The sequence below is a fragment of the Gallinula chloropus genome (genome assembly GCF_964237585.1).
Source record: "Gallinula chloropus genome assembly, chromosome: 1".
Classification (NCBI taxonomy): domain Eukaryota; kingdom Metazoa; phylum Chordata; class Aves; order Gruiformes; family Rallidae; genus Gallinula; species Gallinula chloropus.
The window spans coordinates 141,230,999-141,240,674 of record NC_140085.1 but is presented as its reverse complement, the minus strand read 5'-3'; positions in this window follow the sequence as shown (position 1 = coordinate 141,240,674).

Sequence of the window (9,676 nt, the reverse complement as noted above, 5' to 3'; positions counted from 1 at the left end):
AGCTGCCCTGTACAAGTCTGTTTCCCCTCGCACCATGCCCTCAGCTGTGCTGTTTGTGGAGCAAGATGATGAACTATATCAGGGGATTGATCCAGATTAAAAATAGTCTTGTTTCTGTTTTTCCAGGAGTTGTAACCTGGGTCAATTTATGGATCCACTCCCTTGGAGGCATCAAGAAGGGAGAGAAGAACCACATGCCTTAGAGCCCCTCCGTGACTGGCAACTCAAAAGTCTGTGGCTGTTTTTCAAAACAGGATACAAGGACTGGGACAAATGTATAACATCTGTTTTGCCTCAGTCATAAAAGGCTTTAGCACTACTAAATTATGTTTATTTCTTTCCTTCATCATAAGCCTCATTTCTAATTTTGTTTTTACAATTTACAGTAGCAAAGCTTAGTATTTGGTCTCAGCTGGGGGAGGGAGCATCAGTCAGGGAAAAGGCACAAAGACCCTCTACAAAAAGCAGATTTAAACTATCTTTTTAAATTAAGATTTCATGCTAACAGTTTACTTTCTGTTCCTTGATTTTCATGTGGCAACTGTCACTTCCCACCCAGCTGTCCTTCCAGGTCACAAGATGTGAACAAGATGCATCAGAACTAAGATCTCCCTTGCTCACAGAATTATGTCATATTTGGGACATGTGTCCCTCCCTGTAACATCACATAAACACCTCTGCCCGGTCACATACTGGAGAAGGAATTACAATGCGAGTCTTTTGCCGAACTGTGTGTCCTTCCGAGAAACTTCCCTGAGGAAGCCATCTCTCCCCTACTTCTCACCCTCAATTGGTGTGCCAATTTGTCACGCAGGATTCGAAGGCAGGAGAAGGAATGCATGAGGTGAAACATGTCAGGCTGCAGCGGATTGTTAGAAAAGGCAGCTCCACGGAGTTCATGCTCCAAGCATGAGACTAGTCAGGTCTCCCATCACTTTCATCAGTCACCTCTGTTACCAGCAACACCTTGGGTAAATTCCACAGGACCGATGGAGAGTATATTTACAATACCATGTTTAAAGAAGCACTTAAGATTTTAAGGGTTTTTTTAATTTTCTGTGTGCCTGTAGAAATAATTACTTAATAATGAGCTGGAGGGTGTTACAGAATGCTATTATTTATTATAAATGTGTTGTGGCTCTACTTCCCTTTGACATTCACTTTAGGATGTACGAGCGCTGTAAGTAAATAGTAAGACCTGCCTTTATCCTCATGCAAAAACCAATCCAGGCAACTGAATACCAGAGGAGGCTTCAAAAAGTTACACAAAAATACCTCTGAAGAGCAACAGGAAGATGATGTACCTGATTGTTATCCTTAACAGGAAGGAGGTCATCTGATGACTTTTACTACAATAGGTCTTGAAGTGCATCAGCTTCTCACTCTTGATTCCTCATCTGGTGGAGTTGCACAACCGAATATAATGTAGGCCAGATTTCAAAAATTTCTGAAGCTGAGTTTAAGCCTGCAGTTTATAATGGTTCGTGCTTCCTGTTAGTCGGATGTGTGTTCAAATAGATGTTTCAGGGCCTCAGTTAAGAGACTCGTTAGTTGCAGATCCAACAGATTTTTGTGTGAGACCGACAAAGATTTGATGTCGTCCTAAAGGAAAAAGAGGATAGAGGAGTGCAGTTAAAAGGTAAGGGAACCAACCTGGCTAACTGAAAAGAAGACAGTAGGACAATAGAGGTAATCTGAGGAATTTGCCCTTGTATTAAAGTCCTGCTTAAAAATCAGGATTTGATGTGCAGTTAAATTTCCACTCCAGGCTGTGACTTGTCTACTAAAGCAGAATGCATACTGCCAGTCTTCTAATTACACCATTATCATCAGCTTCAGCAAAGGTCTGACGCAGTAAAGAATTATTCTGACTGCGGAGTAGAATATTAGGTAAAATTCTGAATGTGTGTAAATCTCTTCTTACAAACCTTGGAGGACAAGCTTGGAGGGCCAGCAGTCACCCTTCAGACAGGCATATTGCTGAAACCTTACAGACTTGTAAAGTTTTCCATATGAATCAACACAAAAACCCCACAGACATACGAGTAAAGAGAGAGCTAGCAGATACTGGGCTTGCTGGAGACAATAAGGAACACAGCCAGCACATAGAGGAAAATGAAAACAAGAGCCAGTTAGGAGACTTCAAAAAAAATTTCTAAAAAACAAAGCCATAAAGAACAAGAGAGGTATGTGTGATGTCTACATAGTTTGGTAGAAATTAAATAACATAGCCTGTGAGGTTCAGCTTGGGTTTATGGGATCCCTCCCATCAGGTCAGTGATGGTAGCACTGTAATACCTTGTGCTGGTTGGTTTCATGGAAGGCTCAGTCACAGAACACAGAATTGTGTCTGCCAGGCGACTCCCTCACTGTCAACAGCAAACTGTCAGAATCCTGAGATACCTCTAGTGACACCAAACAGTTACACCTCGACAGACACGCTGTGCCTTAGTGCAACCGGGTCCATGGAAAACCTCTTTGCTGACATAATGACACTTGACTCTGAATTTTTCCTTGGATGTAATGCATTTTCCTTCAGCAATATAATTCCAAAAGGTGAGTGGGGTTGCCCAGGGCCCCAGGTTTTCTTATCTGTGTGTGAATTAGGCTGAGGAACTGTTCATTTCCTCACCTTCACCTTCATGAATGCTAGCAAGTGTTTCAGTTTGTGGAGCCTGTTACAGCCATTTGTATTCTGGTTCTGCCTTCTTCACTCTTCCCACCCATTAAAGCCATCAAACTTTCTTAGACAGTTTTACCATATGCTGCTTTTCTTTTTGCTAAAAAATGTAGATGCTTTCTTCCTTATTGTACCCTTTCCAACTAAAAATATTTTGCTCTTCTAGAACTGTCTCTATTTTTCTTCTCATTGCAAATGTACTGGCTTAAGTTTCCACCCATGACAGATCCTTCTGGGAGCGTGCTGTCATTCTGTGCCTGTGTGCAGAAAAGTAACAACTTGTGCATCTTGTGTGGCTGCTTGGTTTTGTCAGCCGTGCTGGTGTGCAATCACTTTATCTAGAGAGAAACAAGAATGTGATAACAGCTTCTTCTGTCGTACAGAAAAAAATACCTTCTATCTGGGCTTTACAAGCCCATCTGCATCTTCTCAGCTTTGAATGCAGATATCTCTTGTTTGGAAAGGGGATCTGGCTATATAAGCTTTCTTTATAAAACTTCAATCTATGAAATAATGGAGCATCTAACTTTCAAGATCTGTTGACTGAAGGCTTAAGGCATGTACTGGTAGATGAGAAGAGAGCAGTGGTTATTGTCTACCTAGACTTCAGTAAGGATTTCAAGACTCTCTCCCATAAGATCCTTATAGAAAAGTTTTTCAAGTATGGGGTGGGTAAGCAGGCAGGTGGGTAAGAAGTGAACTGAGAACTGTCTGAGTGGCTAGGCCCAGTGGGTGGTGATCAGTGGCTCAAAGTCCAGTTGGAGGCCAGGAACAAGCAGTGTGCCCTGGGGGGTCAATACTGGGACCAGTCCTGTTCAACATCTTCATTAATGATCTGGATGATGGGGAGGTGTACTTACTCCCAACAAGACTGCTCATGCCACAAAGCTGGGAGGAGTGGCTGTTATGCCAGAGGGTCATGTTGCCATCCAGAGGGACTTCGACAGGCTGGGGGAATGAACTGATGGAAACCTCATGAAATTCAACAAGGAGAAGTACAGAGTCCTGCACCTGCAGAGGAACAACTCAGGCACCAATGTATGCTGGGGGCTGCCCAGCTGGAAAGCAGCTTTGCAGAAAAGGCACTGGGGGTCCTGATGGACACTAAGTTGAACATGAGCCAGCAACGTACCCTTGCAGCGAAGAAAGCTAACAGTATCCTGGGCTGCATTAGGAGTAGTGTTGCCAGTGGGTCAAGGGAGATGATCTTTCCTCTCTGCTCAGCACTGTATGAGCAAGATGTGGACGTACTGGACAGAGTCCAAAGAAGGGCCACAAAGATGGTTAAGGGACTGGAACACCCTTCCTATGATGAAAGGCTGAGACAGCTGGCACTGTTTAGCCTCAAGAAGAGAAAACTCAGGGGAAATTCTTATTAGTGTGTGCGAGTACCTAATGGGGAGAGTGAAGACGATGGAGCCAGGTACCAAGGACCAGAGACAATGGGCACAAACTGAAACACAGGAGGCTCCCTATGAACATCAGGAAACACTTTTTCACTGTGAGGGTGGCCAAGCACTGGCACAGGCTGCCCAGGTCCTGGGGAACTGGCTCTAAATGGCCCTGCTTGAGCAGGGGGGTTGGACCAGATGACCTCCAGAGGTACCTTCCAACCTGAGCCATTCTGTGATTCTGTACCCATTGTAACCTCTGACCACCACTGGCTGTGGACCCCTTTCTATCTTCTGGCACTAATCCACATTCGCTAGGCTCTTTCAGTATATTGGGGGTTGGACCCAATGATCTCTTGAGGTCCCTTTCAACCCCTACAATTCTGTGATTCTGTGATCCCCACAGGTTTTACCTTTCACTGCAGTACGGTGTGCCAGGGCGTGCATCATGACAGAAAATCTTCACATGGGAAGAAAAAAACTCCAGAGAGACCCTCAAGTACTGCAAATTGCATAGCTCCATGATCCTAACAGTTCTCTTTAGCTGGCACACTGATACCAAGTCCCCGCCCACTGTTTCTCACATATGGTAGACTGACCAGTCAGAGATGAATGGACCCACCTGCTTTTATGAAGAATCTACTGTAAGTGAAGGCAAACAGTGAGAGGGCAATGATTTGACATGATGGTACCATTGAGTGCTCCCTGTCCTATTTGAAACAAGCGAGCAGCAGTGGTGCTGGTACCCAAACACACTTCAGGCACCTGGTCCCAATTCTCTTCTACCTTCTACCTCCTGCAGTCATCTGCAGCCACACAAAGGGGAATGAGATACTACCAGGTCCCATTGACCTGAATGGCCTCTGGCAGTTTGCAAGGGGTGCTGTTTGGAAAGCACCTCTTTATAGCTCTCCAGAAGAGCCTACACAGTTTTTGATTACTTCCAGGCATTATGCTTAGGTGAATCTGTTGCTAGCTCCTGGATGTACAGGTAATTGGCAAATCTGGCATCACTTCAGGTGCTATTCTGGAATGGGCAATGCCTCATCCATTATGCTGGAGAGGTTTCCCATCCTCAGCTGTGACAACATCAGTATTGGTCAGGGCATTTCTTATTCAGCCAAGTAATGGAGTTGCAGCATGTAGTTGGGGCTCCAGTGGTGGGGGTGGGGTTTGAATCTGATTTCTAAGTGTAGAATGGAAGTCACAGTGCAAAGGTGACATTCAAGAATAAATATAGTACAAGAAATTAATTTTGGCTTGTCCTTGAACTAAAAATTTGTAATGAACATACAGAAAATTACATAATTGCTATATAATAGGCTAAATTGTGGAAAAAACTTTGTTTATGAGATCACTGGTAATTTAAATATGGCTACAAGGTGGATTAAAACAAATTGAAATAACGGAAAGTGACCTTAATTATTTTTTTTTAGGTATGGCAAGAAATCTGCAGGTTTGTTTATCTGTATTGGAAGCGGAGATGAAGGCAGCCCTTCTTACCTAAACTACTGGAAATATCCCCCTGCCTAAAACAAAGAGAAATGACAGCTGCTCAGAAGTTTCTCAGGAACCAGCACAGGCTTTACTAAGAATGGTTTTGATCCAGTGGCATCTGGAAGGATGAGAGATAGTCCAGATGGTGAAAGAGGCACGCAGACCTCAGAGCAGTCTAAACAAACATAGCAGTGTGATCCTGAGAAGAGATATTTGTGGGGTGCTTGGTGAGAAGGAGCTTGGTGATGAAAACTCTGTCAATTTGGCTGATTCTCTGTATGTTCAAAAAAATCAGAACTTTGCATTCTTTTTTAGTGTAGAGAACTGTGCAGGAGATAAAGATCCTTCAGCATTTTTCCTTTTAAAATCAACTAATCTGGACCAAATCCCACCTTTATATACCACACAAACCTTCTGCATGAGTGGGGATGAAATTGATGCCTGCATGCAATTCAGTCCTACAGCTTGTGCAGGTAGCACATCGCTGTAGAGAAGGAAGTATCTGCATTTGATCGTGACTGCGGTTTTACAGATAAATTAGCCTTTATGTCTTACAATATAGCTGGCTTTCACATTTTGCTGAGCTGAGGAAATACATCCCTTTGGAGATGCTAAGCAAGCACAAATTATATAAACTCTGAAGGGTTTAGTAGCCCTTTTATCCAGGTGCTCTGGGAACTAGGAATCTTCATCCAGCTGGTCTGTGACTGAGAAACCACAAGTGTTTAAATTTGGGGAGGGTGGAGGGGGAATGTTTATCCAGTTACTTATATGATTTTTCTATGAGAGTTATGAGTCTAACCGGGATTCACCCACCATGATCTCTCCCAGAAAGAGAGAGAGGATCTGGGAATGGATAATAATGGGGTTTTAGTGGGTTATTACGAAGTGATAAACCCCAGGTAACTCTGTTGCTAGGGAGGCTGTAATATTTTTATCCTCACCCAACACCTCTACACTCGGAGGATTTCCCATTGCACAAACCAAGTCTTGCTGCTGAAGGAAATACTGGGAGCTGGGCTGGCCTCAACAAGAGGCCTAATCTGAAGAATGTGATGGCCTTTTGCCAAACCAGAAGAAAGTCAGATCCTGAAAAATCCTGTATACCACATTAGTAATGAAAATTGAATTGAAGAATGTGAGATTAATGAAGGAAACTGGTAAAATGTCTAGTGAAATGGAGACCTTTTAATATCCTTAAAATTACTATTAGCAGGTGGACCAGTTTGAGCAAATTATACATCAGAAAAAAAAATCACTGTTATTCAGTTCTGGAATTTCTGCGACAGGTATCTGGCAATGCTGTCTCAGTGCTGTTGGAAGCAGAGCAAGTGTTGACTTGGGGAGAACCCCTCAGTGAAAGAACCAATAGAGTTTATTTCTAGATCAGAAAAAAACCCCCAAAACATAGAAACCATACAGTATTGAAAAACTATTTCAAAACCAGCCAAGGTGAAGGTTCTTGTTATAACTTGCTACAGTATGTGTTCCTTGAGGTCTTCAGGGATGTTATCTAGAGCTTAAGTAGCAATTTTAATGCAAAATAACAGTGATACCTTGTGTAAAATCTTGGGCACCTTTGATTCTTTGGTTCTGAGTCTAATCAAAATGATGAATGATTAAGTTAAATTTTACTGTGTGAATATGCTGTTGGTTCACTGAGCTGTACTTGCATAAAATCCCACTAAACTCTTCCGGAGTGTGCTGCAAAAAGGTATTTCTGGGAAATCTAACATTTATAGGAAAACATATATTCCCTGTTGGCTGGAGAACATGTTCATGACACTAACACGTAAGTTGAAGCTCATTTAAATGAAGAGGGCCAATAGACACCTCCAGTAGTCCACCAGTAAAACACAGTGTGGTGGGTTGACTTTGGTTGACTGTGCCCACCAAGCTGCTCCATCGCTCCCCTCAGCAGGACAGGGAGGGGAGAAAATAAGATGGAAAAATCATGTGGGTCAAGATAAAGGCAGTGTAATAAAGCAGAAGCAGGGAGTGCACACTGAAGCAAGGAAAACCAGAAGATTTATTCTCTACTTCCCATCAGGAGGCAATGTCTGGCCACTTCCCAGGAAGCAGGGCTTCAGTACCAGCAGCAGTTGCTCTGGAAGACAAAGGTCATAAATAGTGAATGCCCCCCACTTCCTCACCCTTTGTCTCAGCTTTTATTGCTGAGCAGACGCCATAGGGAATGGAGTATCCCTTTGGTCAGCCGGGGCAGCTGTCCTGGCTGTGTCCCCTCCCAAGGCCTTGCCCACCTCCATCCTATGGGTGTGCTGGGGGGAATGTTGGAGAGACAGCCTGGGTGCTGACCGTCCTTGGGGACTGAAATACAAAGCCAACACAAACACTCTCTCATGGCTGAACCCAAGTGAATAACCTGAACCTGTTGGGTTCAAATAGATTTCTACACCTAGCTTATGCAGATGTTTCTAGACCACACTCCAGCTGCAACAAGGAGCATGTCACTATAAGGAGCTCAGTAATTCAGCAATGAAGTTGCTCTTCATAGAGCTGACACACTCGATGCAGCGATACCCTTCCTCTTACGGACTGCCTCCATATGGACTCCAGTGAGCTCTGCACCCACGCTGTCTTAGGTACTGGTAGGACTTACTAGCTTGGACACAAGCCATACTCGGCGACTGTGGCACCTGCCACTGGTAGCATTTCCAGGATTAGGCATGTGATGCACATCACCCTAACTGCTGTATCATTTCTGCACTGCTAGCCATGAAGAAGGTAACTGTAGCGAGTAGCTGGACTTCTTTGGATTATCTCAATTATTCTGAACGGCCTGTTCTGTTAAAAATACTACTCAGTGCAAAAGAAATTTGTTCTTCAATGAAATAAGTCCAAGTTCCTTGTTATGTGCACTCCAGAACACCTGAATGCAGAGAGAAGTATTACAGGAGGAACAGGAAGAAAACAGTTTTACTTATCTGCATAGTCAACAAGCCATGAATATCTGAGCAACAACAACCTTCATAAATTAAGAACATCCAAGAAATACATGCTTTCAGTGCAGACCTCCTACTTTTTGGTGAGGGGACATGGAGTCAGCGCTAGGTGACTAAAAAAAAAAGATTGACTTATTCCAAAGTAAATACTCCTAGGAAATCATCAGAGAAGGATCGTCTTACAACATCAAGAATTCTAACTAGGACAAGCCCACATCAGCATCAAGAACAGAAAGACGATTGACAGACACATTTAGGACACCATCAACATGACTTCCATAACAAGTGATGATATGGATGCCATCTGGAAACCTCAGAAAGGGAGTTGGATGTGGATGAGCTTCTGTCAAAGTTGATCTTTATTTTTTCCTGCTATTTTTTGTGCAAGTTCCTAACTGTGATTATTTTTATATAATAAAAATTCTCTTGCCCATACACAGTGTTAGCATACTAATGGGTGGAGGAGTTCTGAGAGTTAAGGGCTTTGCAGGGATGAACAGTTAGTTCTGCAAGGTTTCAGGGAAAGGATTTAATCTGGCTATCTTTGCCATCATTTGTTGTGATGGATCCTAGCAATTTTGAATTGCCTTTTTCACTGCCGTAGCCATCAGAAAAGCTGTAGAAGGGCTGTGGGTTCCGGAGTATTTTGCAGGTTGTTCTTCTCATCAGGTGTGTATTAGTAACATGTACTCCTAGAGGTCCCACAAGCCACAAAAGTTCTTAACTTGTCTGAAGGCAAGTCATTCCTGCCCTGTCTGGTTGCACACACATAAACTTCCTTCTGAGGCTGGAACACCTGCATATTTTCATTGGACTTAGTTCTGCTTTATAACACTCAAATGAGGCTCTAATCTTTTTAAGGAAGAGCACCTCACTTTTTATCACTTCCAAGTTCTTACAATCCCCTTGAACCTTGTCATCCTTCTGCCATCAAAACGGGATCCTGCAAGCTGTAACCACAGCAGTCCCCATGTTACCATAATAGCTCTTTGTCTGAAGCTAGGGATAAGCTCTAGTTCTTGTTAGCACTGAAACAGCCATAAAAAAGCAGCTGTTGAGGCCTGCAATGTAGGAAATTTATAAGCCTGGATTCTCATAAATTCATCTCTTAATTAACCTCGTTGTCAAAAGGGACGCGGTTGCAC